This window comes from Aptenodytes patagonicus, chromosome 5 (genome assembly GCF_965638725.1).
Source record: "Aptenodytes patagonicus chromosome 5, bAptPat1.pri.cur, whole genome shotgun sequence".
NCBI classification, from domain to species: Eukaryota; Metazoa; Chordata; class Aves; order Sphenisciformes; family Spheniscidae; genus Aptenodytes; species Aptenodytes patagonicus.
This window is the reverse complement of record NC_134953.1, coordinates 9,567,207-9,585,319: the sequence shown is the minus strand read 5'-3', so window position 1 is coordinate 9,585,319 and position 18,113 is coordinate 9,567,207. Positions and strand designations below refer to the sequence as shown.

The following is an 18,113-nucleotide window of genomic DNA, read 5'->3' as shown; positions in this document are numbered from 1 at the left end:
ATTTTGGAAACAACACACTTTACAGAAGGCAGGGGATCAGGAAATCAGCCAAAGCAAGTTGACTTTCATAAATCAACACATTAAAATAATAAAAAAGCTCTACATATATTTAATACCTCGTTTCATTATCAACTTTCTAGCACAGAATTCAACAAGTAGAGGGAAGCAAAACCGCATCTAAATTATCAAAGCAGTCCTGAGAGCTTCTGAGTAGGTAATGGTTATACTGCAAAGTAACAAGGATGGGAAATGAACCACCAACATCCCTTCCAGCTGTGACAAACATTAAGGTGAGAAGATATTCTGACTGGCTTAATCTTCAAATTTATCATGGATGCTATTAGTCAGAAGAAGCTACGGTATGGTGGACCAGAGGCAGCTTATGGCTTAGAAAGTGCCTTTCACACAGGTAGCAGAACATAAAGAAAATGTACATATACGAAACAGCATTAGACAGCAGGACTAGAATATTGAAAAGCAAACTATTAACAAACTGAAGCGATACTCTTTCTTTGCGTCTTAGAAACAAAGACAATCCACACTGAAAAGCAGTATTTTCTACCTTTCAGTACCATATATAGGAGAGAATTCCTGTGACAACTTGGATTCAATCAAAAAACCAGTCATATCACAGCAGTGGTGACGGTGAATTAAAACAACAGATTTAAAAATCGGAAAGACCTACCTTCAGAGGCCACTTTCTGTTGTGTGAACTCCACACTGGTATTGCAACAAAAGCTGGAGATCAGAGCGGGTTGGGAAAACTCTCAAGAGGACTCACTGCTAGAGTAACTGCTCTGAGTAATACTTTCATGGAAAAAAATATTTAAGGGAGGAGGAAAGAGCTAGAATAGCGTGGGAGGGGACAACCTGCTGTTTCAAACAATAGGAAGCTGTTAAAACAAAAAAACAAGGGCCTCCCTCAGCACAGGAAAGTCTCATTTGAAAAGCATTGCCCCCGCTGCCACCTACCAGGCAGGCAGCTCTGACAACAGAGATAAGGCCAGAGGCCCGGCCCCGTTTACCGGCAATTCCCTTCGGAAACAGGGCCAGGCAAGAGGGAGGAAGGTTTTCCAAACCCTTTTATAGAAGAGACCAGATTGGGGGCAGAGGAGGGGGAGACAGGGCTGTAAGGGATGACTTCATTTTACAGCAGCAGCCTGCCTGTGCAAGGGAGGGCTCCCCTCAGTGCAACAAGTGAGCTGGAGAGGTTCCTGCAAGCGGTTTAGTTAAACATGAAGGATGTTTTCTCATAGGAGGCGTCGATAACCAGGCATGACATGTAGCCATTTAACAGAAAAAATGCAAAGGTCTCAAAAGATGGCTTCAGTTTTGATCCCTCAGTTTAGAGCCCGCGGTTGCAATGCAAATTTAAAAGCAGTTTTTTCAAAGAACAATTTTTGCAGGACAATTCCTGGAACCATCCCCTGTGGTTCAAAGCCAATGATACCGATCAAGGAAAAAAGACACTTGTTCAGAAAAACAGCTTCCTACTCCCAAAACCTCCCATAAGCTCAGTTATTTAAGCTTGGAAGCAACATTACTACACGATTATTCCCAGACTCTCTTACGGTACAGCTCCAGGACACTGGTGCCATCCGCATTCAGCATCAACTTGTTCTTCTAACATGATCACATTCATAGCACAGACAGGGAGAGTTACTGTATATCCAAGACCAAAATAACTTTAAAGAAAACTTCGGTTATGTTACAAAAAACAATGCACACCATTGTCTTTCTGTCCTAGCACAATATAATACTAACAAACAGAATCAGATTGAAATATAATAACACTTTGGACCATACAAGGTATTGAAGATACTATCCCCACCGGGACCATTTACCTAACAGAAACAAACAATGCAAAGAGGAAGCAGTTGGAGTACAATTAAATTGGTTTGCCTTAAGAACAATCCAGTCTGGCGGGATAGAAAGGGCTGAGCCAAGTTTTAACTATGTCTTTCCATAATGATAGAGTTTTGGTGAGACAAAAATAGGAGATGGAGAAAGGGAAAAAATATAGCAAAGGCACAATACTTTTACCTCATGATGCTTCTACTTTTTTTTTTAAGGTTTAGATTTATGTGAGCAAATTTCAAATAAAATAATTTTCTGAAGTGTACTAATAATTGCATAATTGTGAACAAAAAACAGTACAGTGTTCAGTAACCATGTTGGGCTCAAAACCTGCTCCATAGCTGTGTTTGGTTAAAACAGCATGTTAACTCTGTAGCACTCTTTCCTCAAACAGCTTGTTTCAAGAAAGCCAAACCACTTAAAAGCACAGTTTGCAATACCAACACAGACCTTTTCCAGGCAAAAGCAATATGCCAATCCTCATTTTTATCATATAGAAAGAGTGACCGAGTCTTCCAGGTGTCTTGCACCATTACTTGGATCTGCAGGCTTCCTTTCAAATACCCGTACAAGTCTTACCAAGAGTTAGCAAGTCCATTTGTTCAAGTGGCGTTATGTCCAGGGCTCCATGACCTGAGGTTGGCAAGCACCCTTGCAGAGAAAACACTAGTCTCTATGTTCCCTTCCTCCTCCTCATTCCAAAGGATGAAGCACTCACCTCTCCTCCTCAGACACAAAGACTACATAGATGCTTCCATGACTCCACTGATTTCCTTGCTGAGGTGGTGTGGGCCAATGCTCACAAAATGGCAGGAGCACCTAAATCAGTAATACTGAGAGTTTTGTAGTACTGATGTTTACAAAATCCTATTTGCTTCAGCCTCAGTTTCCATCATTTCAGAACTCTTTCTCAGCTTTTTGCTAAAATGCTTCAGGTGACCATACACACTTGAGTAACTGCTAGAAGTATGGATCAAATTGTGGACGTTTTCAAATACCTGCTTTGACACCATTTTACGCAGTCCCTCAGCACATGGATAGCGGAGACTAACAGTTACCTGTCTAAACAATACCCAGTTCTTCAATACTTCAGTGTGTGAAGAAAGCATGAAAATTATTTCTAGAAGTTCTCTTTAAAAGCAAGATCAGTTCTGCTTCCATCACACCTAAAATTAAAACTTTTTAAAATCATACAGCAGCAAAGGACAGGTAAGGGTTTTACTACTAAAACAAATCCCTCTGCATCAGATAGAAAATAAGATTTCACTCCCTGCTGCCGACGGTCAAACAGTTCAGATAGCAAGCAGGCTCCATGCCCCGAACAGAAGCAAGGGAACACATCCCCAGCCCAAGCACAACAGCACTGCTGCGCTTACAAAAGAGAGCTTTGCCAAACCCACCAGCTAAGCGTCTGACTCACTGCCACCAAACTAAGAAAGAATTCAGAGCAATTACCACATTTCTGCACAGAACAGGAAGAAAGAAAAAAAAGTGTTTCCATTCTTCTAACATTTCACCTAAATTAGGACAGCACAGCAACCCTCAAACAGCTCTGGTCAAGTACCGCAGCCCCTAGGGCTAGTAGGACCTGATAGCAATGTTAGCAATTATATACAGCCATCCACATAGCTGCCTCAGACTGAAACGAGGCAGGAAAACCAGGCAAGATAAAGCAACAGAAACAAGCCTGGAATCTCTCTCTCGCCCTTCCTTGCTTTTCTGCTTTGGTTCAGAGATCAGCAATCCGAGAAGCAAACGTATTTGCAGACAACCCTATCTATTAGAAGCATGTATGCCTACAGCATAAGTTCACGGTTGGCAAGATAAAGAGATTGTCTAAGAGAATGACAAAAGCATAAGTTAAAAAAAATTTTGAAGAAACAAAGTACAGTTGACAGAGAGCTGCAATAACCATTCTTTCAATACTGAAAACAGTTCTTTGCCCAATGTCTGCAGAGTCATATGATTTCAGCTTCTCCTGCCGTTACAGATCATGTAGCTTCCTACCCAGCAAAGGCTACACTAGCCCTTTCCTTCACCTTCGAATAATTTTCCACCACAGCACTCCTACTCATAGAGCTGTAAATGTCAGCACATTTAGTATAGTTTGAATACTGGAGAAGTTTGTCAGGAATAAGTGCTACATTGTGAAGATGTAGTTTCTTGGCTAGCTTCAACAAAGAAGCTGGTTGCAGAAGTTCCTGCCCACCTTTCACAGATCATTTGTTCCTGTTCTCATCTGATGCTCTCTTCTGCAGATAGCAGCCTGTGTAGGACCACATTACAAATCGCATTGTGAAAACAGTCTGGGTTAAAAATAAACAGAAAATAAAGCATGAAGGGGGCTATTTTTATATTTTCAGTTATTCCGAACACAGAGCAGTCCTGCAGTAAGCAGTTTTAACTGGCATAACACAGACCAGCAAACTACAAGGGGTACGGAAGCTTATTCTATGAGCTTTGCCACCAAAGCCAAGATACCACGTAGATGCACTAATTCCTTGCACAGGTAACTTACAGTGTGTTTTATGATACATCTATGCCAACCTGACAGCTGCTACCAGGGTGGATCCGTTCACCATCATGTGCCCCTTCTGCTCCCCTTATGCTAACACTGGGCAGTCTGCAAAATGAGCCACTATAGGGCGGTAAGTCAGCAACAAACAACTCTGCCAATGGAAATAAAAATGACAGGGTTTTTTTTCCATCAGCTACCTCACTCAGGATTCAGAAAAGCAGGCCTGGTGAGCAAGGCCTCTTGACAGCGGCCTGAAGTTAGATTCTCTTACCCAGTTAACAAAGCTGCCCCTCCATCTGCAGTCAGATACCTGTCTGGCAATCAGTAACACAGACTAAAGGTGTGGTTTCATTTAACTGTGGGAAACACCAGACCATGTCAGTCTGTTTACTTTCCCTGGCCTCACACTCCCACTGCTTAGTACTGCATTGAGCTGTGAGCCCGTTGCATGAGGCACTTCAACCGAGAGCAGACACGCCACTCGGCCAAGCAAGGAGAGGGCAGGAGCACCCAGCCGAGACCCAGCAACCCACCCAGCCCTTTCCTGAAGCAGCCACAGCAAAACTGCATTATGTTAACATCACACTGCACCCCAGGAAAGATCAGTTCAAAACAAATTGTCCTGGTTTTGGCTGGGATGGAGTTAATTTTCTTCCTAGTAGCTGGTATAGTGCGGTGTTTTGGATTTAACATGAGAATCATGTGATAACACACTGATATTTTAGTTGTTGCTAAGCAGTGTTTATACTAAGTCAAGAACTTTTCACCTTCCCATCCTCTGCCAGTGAGCAGGTGCACAAAAGCTGGGAGGGGGCACAGCCAGGACAGCTGACCCAAACTGGCCAAAGGGCTATTCCATAACATACAACGTCATGCTCAGCATATAAGCTGGGGGGAGTTGGCCGGAGGGCAGCGATCACTGCTCGGGGACTGGCTGGGCATCAGTCGGCAGGTGGTGAGCGGTTGCATCACTTGTGTTTTTTTCTTTCCCTGGTTTTTTTTGTTGTTGTTGTTTATTTCTCTCTCTCTCTTGCTGTTTTACTTTCCATTACAATTTATTATTATTGTATTATTTCAAGTATTTAACTGTTCTTATCTCAACCCACGAGTTTTCTTACTTTTGCTCTTCCGATTCTCTCCCCCATTCCACTGGTGGGGGGAGGGTGAGCAAGCGGCTGGGTGGTGCTTAGTTGCCGACTGGAGTCAAACCACGACACAAGTGCTGCAAATTAAAACCTCAGGTTAATCTTTTCTAGCTTCTTTGTTTTAAGTAAGTGCATTCTTCTAGGACAGTGGTTTTTAAATTACAGTATGCATCTCCTGGACTTTTAAGAAGTCTGAAAACAGATGTTTGCCCCCTTCATTGAAAACCTTTGAGGTCAAAAAAGTTAATTCTGTGAAGTGGATACAAAGCAGTGACCATCAACAATTTCTTTTTTTTTTTTGGGGGGGGGGTGGGGGGGGTGCGGGTTAAGGAAGAGAAGCTCATGTTCCCACATTAGCAGTGCATTTTTCAAGAGGAGGGAAAAAGCCAACAAAAATCTAACGACAGTCTAACAAACTTTAGGGCAATGTGTTCAAACATATTAGGGAAACACATATGCTGTACTCAGCTGACCTTCTCCACATGGCAAGGCAACTGTTTAAATACTGTCTGCAGAGGGGGGGGAAAACAGCAAAATCTTGATTTTACTTTGTCCACACAGTTTGCTTTGGTAAGGTAGACGCAGCCTTAAAGCCGAATGGACTCATATAACGAACACTGGTAAAAATCAATACTGCTTTCTCCCTTACCATCTGAGCTACTCTTTTATTAAACTCAGGTTACCTAGAGCTATTCAAGTAGCTTGTATATTACAAGATGAGCAAAAAGCTTTTTTTGCCATTTCTCAGTATTTCTAAAGAATAACCAAACATACTGTTGTTTTGGTAGGTATCAACAGAGAATCAGAAATACTTTCAAGACTGTTCAGAGACTGGCTAATGTGAGGCCAGAGTTTTTATGCCCTCCACTTTCCTTCAGCCTTCCAATTGCTCATTCTCATCCTTGCGCAACCCTTTCCAATATTGCAACATACGCATTCGTGTGGCCACAGAGACAACCCGGTCAGGGTAAACAGCGACCGGGTGGAAAGACAGGCCAGGGTAGTTTGAAGTCAGATCTGTTCCTCAATGATCCCTACATAGCCCCACAGGTATTTTTTGTGTAGGGTGGCTTGGGGTGGTAGTACCAGTTAAATTATTTGAGAAGCCGTGGCCTGTAGTCTAAATCAAAATCTAAACTAGCTTTAAAAATAAGCTTAGGAGCAGTGAAGTGGAAGGGATTCCTTCGTATATAAAGTCCAGTCCTCGGCTATCAAAGCATTATCGCCATAATTCCATTTCCAGACCTGATGGTTTGACAAATGAATCTGGCCCATTTACAACTTTAAGAGTAAAAACAGTTTGTATATACAGTTTGTATACACAGTCAATATTTTTCACTTAACTGAAAAAAGCTGTCTGTCTTCTTTCTTACGTGTATGTACTACAAGGCAGAGCGCTCCTCACTGAAACCAGTCTTCCCTTTGGCAGATGACTCAAAATAAAAAAAGAAATACTGGGAGAAAAAGAAAGCATTAGTAACCTGAGCACATCATTATGAACATATCCTGCTAGCAGTTTGACTTTTTACATCTAGGAACCCTAACCCAGTGCTTCGAACTAGTTTTACCTGTAGCTCTGGGAGTCTACAAAACAGCCAGGGTTTAAAGGTTACCAGATGCAAGCAGGAACCAAAATACCACTCTTTACCAAAGAGGTACCCCCACAAATACCACAAATAACTGCATTTCTTGTTGCTACTACACTCCTAAAACCAAGAAAAGCAATTCTATTGTATACTTATTCCCAGCGACTGCAAAACACAGTGCACTGTATTTAATCCATCCTGCTTTTTGTGACTTCCACCTCAGTATGTGGACCAGAGCCAAAAGAATGTTTTATAAATATCCTATCAAAAAGATGGTAAAAGGTCTTCTTGACTACAAGTAACACACCAGGCTATAGATGCCTGTTAATCAAACAAAGCACTAAATTATATTTCTTGGTCAAAGCACAAGCACATTCTTTGAATGAGCGTGATGCCATGCTGTGTCCAAAGCCACAGACAAGTCTCCCGTCACCTGTGCAGGTGGGGCAGACACACACACTGCTTTATGCCCTAAAAGGCATGGCACAAAATTTGTTCCCCTGTAGGAAAAAGAATTTCCTATAGTTTAAATATGACCCCGAGACATTCAGAATTTAATTTACAGTTTAAGTTGGGAATCAGAAAATAACTTTTCCTATGTAAAGCATGCACATGGCATTGGACCAGCGTAACTGGAGTGATAAATCCATATCCACTTTTCCCAGTGTCATCAAGAACTTACATAATTTTGTGACCCTAAATTATGGCACCCAACCTGTAAACTTTGATACATCAGGATCTTAGCAATGCTGCGGTCCTGGATGAAAGGCTTGCAAGAAAGTCTTGAGAAAGAAGATTATGCAAGGTGGCTTTATCTGCCTGCACCAAATAAAACCAATGCTTTTCAGGCTCTTATCTGACGTAAAAAAAGGAGATGACAGGTTGGAGGTGGAAGAGTCACTTTGGAAACTTACATCAGTACGAAACCAAAATGAAAGTAAGCTCACAAAAAAGTTGTCCTTACCTATATTCATTTGTCCCCTTTGATATTCTAGTTCCTTGGCTTTATTAGTTTACTTTTGTATCACTGAATTTAACAACAGAAAAAACAAGATCACAAAGCCACAGTTACAGAGAAGCTAATGAGACTCATAAAATTTTATCTTACACCATTTTAAATTTCCTGCACTAATTATTTTCCATTGTGTCTTATTTTTAGTGTTTGTCCTATGACTGAACCTTCGCAGACTGACATGCAGTCAGGATGTATAGCACAGAACTCCTAAGAGCATTTCAACCCATACCATGATATTGAAGAGCTGAAAACAAAAGTCAGTGACACAGGTGATTCCAGGAATCACCCCAATCACTGGGGAGGGGGGATATCAGTATTTTAAAACAATTATGAATTGCAAATTAAAATAAGTAAATTCTCTATGAAAATCTGCCATTAGAAAGAAGAGGGGAAGTAACAGCATTTCTTAAGCTATCTTTCTTTCCACCTTGAAATGTTTTCTAATAATTTTATTAGAACAGCCACTATTTCTTAAAACTGCACACGCCTACAAAAGCTGTTGCAGATGCTTAAAATCCAGTGACTTTCTCAATAGTATACACAGTCACACATTATGAGGGTTATTGTTTGTTTCACAGCCAGTGAAATGAAATTGGCTTAAGATGCTAAAATATCAAGGAGGGTAAGAAATAGCTGATGACTTCCAGAGGAAACAATGAGCCACTCGCCAAAAATCCATGGAAAGTCACATCCATCACAGTAATAGGTGCTGTAATGAAAAAATATACTTAGCAGTTAAAGAGATTTTCAGGTAGATAAGTAATTTACCAGATTTCACCCTGTAGCCTAACCCTACTATGATCCTTAGTTACTTGTTCACCTTAGCCTGGCGTCCTAAAGCTGCATCACCTGTTTGGACTACAAATCTGCTTCTGACAGAACACTGGTACTCTCTGCATAAGTATGCAAAAAAATAGTACTAATTAAACACTACAGCAATGTGACATTCACTCAGAGGTTCCTCTCCCACAGGTATGAGGCACACACAAAGCACAAGTATACATTAATATACCTAAATATAAAGACTCCATTGGTCTTAAACCATGCTAGATTAACATACTTCACCCCTTAAAAAAGCCCACTATTAATGTAAGTCAACTGGGACGATGCACATTCTAGGACAAAGGCTGTTGCGGCCCACCTATCCATGCAGGATGCCCACTACAAAGCGCAATACAGAATACCAAGTAGTGTAGAACATCAGCAGCTAAATTTAGAGAGTAAAAACATCCTCTGTTGCATACTGATTAGATTGAAACACTATCAAGGCAATAGATAAAAGAAACCTGCAGAAAGATGGATTCATAGGTGTGCATTCAAAACTAAAAATAGTACGTATCAAAACAAATACATATGGCCATACATAAAAGTATTTTTCTTTATTTTAATGAGGAGTTACTCCAGAATGCTGCTCTGTAGGTTTAGAGACTAAATCTGCTTTGGAATCTAATGCAGAAATTGGACGTGGTAGAGATGGGCCTTTCCAATTCAAGACTTCCAAGGGAAGTCTTAGCCTACATTTTTAGCATAAGAATACCAGAGAGACCGTCCTCTAGTCAATAGTCAAGCCTGATAAAGCCTTGCTTTAACTTTGTCACATCCTTCTGCTACTCAGAAAATGACAGAGGCCCTCCTGCCAACTTTATCTTCATGTGATAATTCCCTTGAGCAGGGAAGTTTTTTCCATTATTTATTTCTGCCAATTTTAACTTATCTGGTGAAAAGTGAACACATTAGGCAGAAATTAGAACTGCAAATATAAAAGCCTATTTATCATGAAGATTAAATGAGTGTTCAAAGAAAGGTTTCTCCCCTACCCTTACTAAAAAAAAAAAAAAAGGGGGGGAAAAAAAACCCAACAAAAAAACAAAACCCACAACTAAAACCATAATCAGTACTTTGCCTTTCTTCATCAGAACAAGCAAATGCAATTCCCATGCATATGAAGACTGAAGTGGTGTAAATTCCATATGGGCTTGCACATTCCCACCTAACTGGCAAAGGGCACGGTCCTTACTCTTCTCCATACAGGTGGGCTATAATCTTCCCATTGGCAAGGGAGGAAAGGCAGCTGTAAGACACCTTACATCCCTCCTGTACTCCAAACTCCGGTGTTTTGAACTGCCTTGATTTACCCTAGATCATACGTTCAATTTAACATAGCACCTTCTACCAAGGACAGTATGTACACAGCACGATTCATCACCGTGAGAAACAGAAACAACTAAGGCAGTATCTGGTGTTTATTTACTATCTCAGCAACAGTTTAAAGAAGTAAATACAAATGACACGTGTAACATTACATATGCCTGTACAAAAAAAGCTAAAAATTGTGTTTGCAACTAATTAAGCACCCTGCACACAGCATTTTTCCAGTGTACTTTGCTGAAGGAGAAAGCCTTTCGCGTGCTTAGACAGCAGCCAGCACAACACAAAATAAACCGACACCTGCTGCAACGGACCCGCATTGAGAAGCCTTCCCCCCCGCTCTACCGGCACCAGTATCGGGCTGCGTTTAACACGCCGCGCCCGCTCGCCGCTCGCCGCTCCCCGTCCCGCCCGCTCCCGCCGCGCTCTCAGGGCCGCGCTCCGCACCGGCACCTCTCGACGCGCCCGCCCCCCCCTCCCGCGGCCGCGGGGCCCCGGCACACTCACCCGCAGGCCGGGCCCGCCCGGGGAGCGCCGCTGCCCCGTCCCGCGGCGCGGGAGCGGTAGCGGGAGCCAGGGCCCCGCCCCCAGCACCATGACGTCACCGCCCCGGCCGCGCACCTGATCCCCGGGCAGGTCGGGCCTTAAAGGGGCAGCGGCGGGGCCGGGCCGGCCAGGCTGCTGCCTCCGCAGCCGCCGCGGGGAAGGTCGCCAGCCAGGAGCGGGCAGTAACGAAGATGGCGGCGCTCAGGTAACACCCAGAGGCCGTCAGCTTCCCCGGAGGGCGCAGGTTGGGAGCACGGGGCCACGTGTGTGCTGCCCGAGGCCCTCCAACGCCGCTCCTCCACCTGTTGGAAACGCGAAGAGACCCTTCAGCTGCGCTCTGCCCGCAGCGCCAGGGCCTCTCGCTCCCGCGCCGCCGGACACTTGCTGCCCTCCTCCCCGGAAAAAGCTCTCTCAGGGGTGCTGCTGATGTAAATAATTTGGGTAAGCGGGCCACGCTCCTGGTGGATTTTAGCAGCGTGCTTCAAATCTTCTCGCAGCTCTTTTCTTCAAGGCAGCCCACGGCCGCGACAGGATGTACCTCTGACACACTTGCGTTCCACGAATCCCAACAGCGGCAGTTCCTTAAGCACCTGAAGGCCACAACTTAGAATCACAGAATCATAGAATCATTGAGGTTGGAAAAGACCTCTAAGATCATCGAGTCCAACTGTCGACCCAACACTTCACCCCAAAAACGCAGTGCCAGTTTGCCCATCGGCAAAGGGAGGCTTGCCCATTCTCACAGAATAACTACTTTAATGTTAGATACTGTATTTCTGCCAGAAGAAATGGGAGGCTTGCCCATTCTCACAGAACAGCTACTTTAATGTTAGATATTGTATTTCTGCCAGAAGAAGCCAACGAACTCCACGTGGCACAAAACTGATAACCATTTAGTTTGTACCACTGTCTGGCAAATAAAACCCACTCAAAATGTAACTGGGACAAATCAAACCGTTATCACTATCCTCTTCCCCGATCAAAGTCAATTGTCCTCTTGCCCTGCTCAGTGAGCCTCTCTACTACGGAAATGTGCTGGAGGACAGGAGACCTTTAAACCAGAACCTGCATCACTTCCACTCAGCTGGGCAAATAACATTACATGTGGAAGAGAGGAGAATTAAATGGAAGCTACGAAGACTAAAATTTCCTATTCAAGAAGCAAATTTGAACGAAAACATGGTAGTTCCTACACTGTGCCATCCTTCCTATTTATATCTAATTCACACAGAAAACATTGTATTGCCATATACCCAGTCATGAAAATAAATCAGCCTCACTTAAACCTCGAGGAGGTTGCTGGGAATTCTCAAGCTGCAGCCATGCAGGCACTTTTTTATTTCTTTCACTACTGTCAGCATAAAGCCACCAGCCTAGACCGACTACCGAGATTAATCGCCATGTCCTCCAACTTTCAGGGCAACTTCATGCAAATCAGTTCACCTGTCTTCTCCAATTCCTCATCTGTAAAACATCGACAAATGATACTTGCTTTCCCAATTCTCATCTATGCTCTCAGTGATAGTTCTTACTTTTAGATATCAAAGATGAAATCATAATAGAGGAAAGTGTCACCTATTGTCCAACTAATATAAATGTTTTACTTAACCTTCTACAGATACTTCCAAACAATGATTTGATTCTGCAAAACTCACCCTTTTTATTTGTTTCTATGCATGGGTTCCACCATCAATTATACCAGCACTCATCAAAAACAGTGTTGGCCTTTGGAAGTGCAGCATCCTGAGCAGAAGATGAGACAGCATTCTGGTTTGCATATAGGAACAGGCTGAGTTATGCTTTAACACAATATATTATAGCCTCATACACAAAATTTTGCTTCTTGCTTTGGTAATAAGGAAGATACTCTAAAAGATACATTTATTAAAATACCTGAATAACATTCAATTCTCATTTTCCCCTATAGAGATTATTCCTTTTTTTTCCCCTGACATTTTTAGGCACTCATATGTCTAAAAACATTTTTTTTTCATGTTTAGACCCTTTTTTCCCCCCTCATTTTCCGAGTATTTGCAAGATCTGCGTTTCTGCTTTACGGAGGTTAGTTACCTAAGATTACTATACTAAATAATCAGAACTATCTTTCAGAAAATGGTGAATGTGATATGGCATGTTTTCTAAAAGAGAATTTCACATTCATACTAATCTCCAACTGCATGTGGACAGAAGTTATGAGACAGTATTTTCTTTAAGGAAAAGAAAAAGGCTTTAGAGCAAACTGAATTAAATTGATATTGATGGTAAGCACCAATGCTAAACACTTTTAGAACTAGGGGGATCTCATCCTCTCAGCTCTCTAGGCTATCACTCAAACATTAAAAGATAAAAGTTTCTTGTTTTTTCATCTTTCATTCTAAGCTGAGAAACAGCGTGGAACAATCAGAACAGTTATATCCACGCTATAATTAAAAAACCTACTTATTGTCAAAAGCTAGGTTGTCAGTTCATTTGTGCTAGTTTCAATTCAGCATCTCATTTGCTAAAATTTTAGTGGCCAACAAGCAGTGGGATTTTAAAGTATATTTAGAACAAATTATCTTAATTATTTATAGTATTTAATGTGGAATTTAAATCCACTCAAATGTACTTTTCCCTCAATAAAAATAATTTTAATCATTTTAAAACATCACATAAAAAAAAAAATCCCTCAGTTGATTGTTATCCATCCTGTTTGGTGCCCTTTTGATCACTGAGCTCCCACCCTTACAGAGACGGCTATGCAACTTCAGTTGGAGCCTGGAAGTCAGCTCTTCACAGCTGACAGATCGACTATTGTCTGTAGCATGTTTGCAGCGCTATTGCTTATCCAGACTATTGTGTTGCCTTCCTGTTGCCTTCCCCTAGAACCAACTATTAAATTAAACCAACATATTTACATGTATTACCATCCAACATAGCTATCCACTGGCAATGTTGAATATTCAAGACTTAATAATTAAAATTACAGCTCAGTTCTGTTTTGCAAAGTGAAATCACAACAAAATCTCTTCCAAACCTTATTTTATGTAAAGACCACTGGATTTTTTTTCCAAATCTCAGTAGCCTAAATAAATTCAGTATCCTTTTAGTGGCCTAAATAAATTCGGTGTCATTTAAGAGCACTTAGCTACTAAGTTTCTAACATACGACAAACTTCATTTACTTCTATTGCAAGGAGACAGTTCAAACTCCACTTTACAGTGAAATTGGGTGTATCCGTCTCATAGTCCATGTTTAGGCACGTAAAAAAATCCTGCATTGAAATCCTGCCGAGGAGTAACAGAGTAGTACAGTTTAGCACAGTGGTCTGTGCTCAAGAAAGCAGGAAAAATGTACGCTGGACTGACTGACTTGCTAGCCTAACTTTTTCACATCACTCACCTATAATATTGTCAAAAACCACTTACAGTCAAGATGAGCCGCATCCCATTTTGGAAGTATATCCGCACCCAGTGCAGTGTTAAGAATGGACCTTCCTCCACTTCCTTCAGAACTGAAACCTACTACTCAAACTTTAGACTTTGAGACATCACTAAATTGCAAGTTTGAATTGTAATTCTGCTAACAGTCTCTTCATAACACCACACTTTAACTTACACTTACGTATCTTAATGTTGTAATTCTACAAAGAGACAGACAAATACTAGGTACTTTAAAAGGACATCCGACAGTCTAATCCAGCATTCCACAGTGAGAGAGAGGCATCCTTCCTTTACCGAATAAAGCAAGGCAAAAGTAACTTTTGTTGGTCAAGAGTAAGTTAATAATTAACTTCATTAAGTCAAGCACAGAAAGTGCAACATGATGCACCATGAACAATAAGACAGGTGGTCTGTGCTTCCTCCTCAGTAGATTTTTCAAGTGCAGCTAAGCAAGGTAGAAGGCCCATTCCATGAAAAACTAAATTATCTAAGCCATCCACATTCCAGCTCTTCAAGAAAAAATAAAGCCATGAGTTTTCTGATCTGGCTTTTTCTGGCTTTCAAAAACAATAAATAAGATACAACATGAAATTATCCATTGACCAACAGCCCTCTGCTGCTGTAGATTTCATTGCTACCCAGCCACGCAGGGGAAAAGCAGCTCTATTACCCTAACCTGGAGGGCTGCATGAGCTCAGCACTCAGCTCAGCAGCATCGCAGCACTCCCAAACCCCCGGCGTTCTCAACTAGATCATTTGAATTGCATCAAATGCTGGTTTTGCCTCGTATACCCAGAAGCATCAATAGTGCTTAGAGCTGGTTGATGAGGTTGCAACATCTTGCAACTTCTATACTATGGTATGTCTTTATTATACATTCCTCCTACATAGTAGTCTCATCCTTTCAATTCCAGTGGCACATGCTATTGGCATTCTCTTGGAGACTTAGCATTTTTGGCGTATTTTTCAAAGATTATTTTATCAGCGAGTATTCATCAGCAATAAACTGTGCTACTTTGCATTCCATTACAGTAAGGGTCCTCCTATTTATTCCAAATATCTCTATCACCTGCTAGATTCCTACAGCTAGCTCTAAATTTTCTATTTAAAGGCAAGAATTTCTGGCTCTGATGGTTAAAAAAAATACCATTTAAATATGACCAGAGCCTTAACAAGCACAAAGCTGTGAGTTCTCCCACATGTATTGGTCTGGAAATTTGAAAGCGAATGATCAATATTTAAATAATCAACATCAGCAACAACTTCCCTGGCAGATAATATAAACATGACCATCCAGCTAGGAAAGCAAGGTGTGTGATGAAGGAAAGCCATTAGCATTTACAGAATTTAGCCCAAATTCACTGTGGGATCGAGAAACAAAATAATAGGATAAGAGCAACCAGTGATCTAGCAGAAAAGACAGTTCAACTCATCCCCTCATATCTCAACCAATAATAAACATATCTTTCAAATCACCCTGATCCTTTCTGTGATATGCAAAAAAACCTCCGCCTCTTAAAAGCTCCAGAATGTTTCCCTGCAGGATGTTGGACTCCTGAAGTTTCCACATCAGACATCTGCCCTGCATTCAAAGGCTTCTCACCACCTCTTGTCCAGCTGTCAGAACAGGTTCCCTCACATAAACACCTCAAGATGGCAAAGAAGTAATAAATGGAAAAAAAGAAGGCAAAAATGTAAATTGGAAGCAGCTCACAGTAAGTTATTAGCAAGAAGGAATACTGAAATGATGGCATTTCCTTCACATTTACTTAAACAAAAAGCCCCATTAAAAAGTGCTTGAAGCTGCAACAAATTCCACTCTCAGGCGCAGAATTCAGGTTTGGCTGGCTACACTGTACACAGGCTGTTGGGTTTGACTCATGCAATCACTTATTTCTCTTTGAGAAAATAGAAACTAAAATTGCTAAGCAAGGTAATTTCCAACTGTGATGATTAAAGACGTGTTCTAGGGTATAACAATGCAAACAGAGACTCAAAGTATGCTAACAACACATGTTACAGCCTCAGGTAACTGAGGCTGCACTCATTTCTCAGTGGAGAAATACACAATGGAAATTGGGAAAGATTCTATAAACAAAACAATTACCTACAGTACACTCCTTGTTTTCTTATGCTAATAATATGTTGAGTCCCCAAAGTGCCGGACTGACAACTGAAATCATTATGAAAAACAGAAAGAAATAGAAGTTGACTATTGACAGGCCCGTCAAGGGCATAAAGTAGGAAAAGCGAGCTGAAAATCTGGTATGGTATACCTAGTACTTATATAGTGAGGTACTAACAAAAAACAAGATGAAGGCTATGAGTTAGAGGACATTAGAAGTGGAGGGACTGGCAATATGGAGACTGGCTGCATCAAGTTGAGGTCCCGGACGACTGGAGGCTTGCCAATGTGACGCCCATCTACAAGAAGGGCCGGAAGGAGGATCCGGGGAACTACAGGCCTGTCAGCCTGACCTCGGTGCCGGGGAAGATTATGGAGCGGTTCACCTTGAGGGCGCTCACAAGGCATGAGCGGGACAACCAGGGGATCAGGCCCAGCCAGCACGGATTCATGAAAGGCAGGTCCTGCTTGACCAACCTGATCTCCTTCTATGACCAGGTGACCCACCTAGTGGATGAGGGAAGGGCTGTGGATGTGGTCTACCTGGACTTCAGTAAGGCCTTTGACACCGTCTCCCACAGCATTCTCCTAGAGAAGCTGGCGGCTCACGGCTTAGACAGGTGTACTCTGCGCTGGGTAAAAAACTGGCTGGACGGCCAGGCCCAAAGGCTTGTGGTGAATGGAGTTACATCCAGTTGGTGGCCGGTCATGAGCGGTGTTCCCCAGGGCTCAGTGTTGGGGCCAGTCTTGTTCAGTATCTTTATCAATGATCTGGATGAGGGGATCGAGTGCTCCCTCAGTAAGTTTGCAGACGACACCAAGTTGGGCGGGAGCGTTGATCTGCTCGAGGGTAGGAAGGCTCTGCAGAGGGACCTGGACAGGCTGGATCGATGGGCCCAGACCAATTGTATGAGGTTCAACAAGGCCAAGTGCCAGGTCCTGCACTTCGGCCACAACAACCCCATGCAGCGCTACAGGCTTGGGGAAGGGTGGCTGGAAAGCTGCCTGGCAGAAAAGGACCTGGGGGTGCTGGTTGACAGCCGGCTGAACATGAGCCGGCAGTGTGCCCAGGTGGCCAAGAAGGCCAATGGCATCCTGGCCTGTATCAGAACTAGTGTGGCCAGCAGGAGTAGGGAAGTGATGGTGCCCCTGTACTTGGCACTGGTGAGGCCGCACCGGCTCAAATACTGTGTTCAGTTTTGGGCCCCTCACTACAAGAAGGACATCAAGGTGTTAGAGCGCGTCCAGAGAAGGGCGACAAAGCTGGTGAAGGGTCTGGAGCACAAGTCTGATGAGGAGCGGCTGAGGGAACTGGGGTTGTTTAGCCTGGAGAAAAGGAGGCTGAGGGGAGACCTTATCGTGCTCCACAACTCCCTGAAAGGAGGTTGTAGCGAGGTGGGTGTCGGTCTCTTCTCCCAAGTAACAAGCGATAGGACGAGAAGAAATGGCCTCAAGTTGCGCCAGGGGAGGTTTAGATTGGATATTAGGAAAAATTTCTTTATTGAAGGAGTGGTGAAACATTGGAACAGGCTGCCCAGGGAAGTGGTCGAGTCCCCATCCCTGGAGGTATTTAAAAGACGTGTAGATGAGGCGCTTAGGGACATGGTTTAGTGGGCATGGTGGTGTTGGGTTGACAGTTGGACTCGATGATCTTAGAGGTCTTTTCCAACCTTAATGATTCTATGATCATTTTGTCTAGTGGATACTGTCTCAGCGTAAATTGTCTCCATGTACAAACTGTTCATTTTTTA

The 18,113-nt window shown here is 42.7% G+C and overlaps 1 protein-coding gene across 6 annotated transcripts in view; it reads right to left on the bottom strand.

The window, feature by feature from the left end:
* The window catches only part of USP54 (ubiquitin specific peptidase 54), a 108,243-nt gene that overhangs the window by 70,539 nt on the left and 19,591 nt on the right, over window positions 1-18,113 (bottom strand). For 3 of the 6 annotated variants that reach the window (XM_076338512.1, XM_076338519.1, XM_076338518.1), the window contains exon 1: window positions 10,777-10,833. The exons of 1 other annotated variant lie outside the window; for it this stretch is intronic. The gene's annotated coding sequence lies outside the window, so the exon portion shown is untranslated. Of the gene's footprint in view, window positions 1-685; window positions 778-5,493; window positions 5,510-10,776; window positions 10,834-18,113 lie in introns of those variants that run through there. 2 more of the 6 variants (XM_076338516.1, XM_076338515.1) reach the window with 2 other exon arrangements.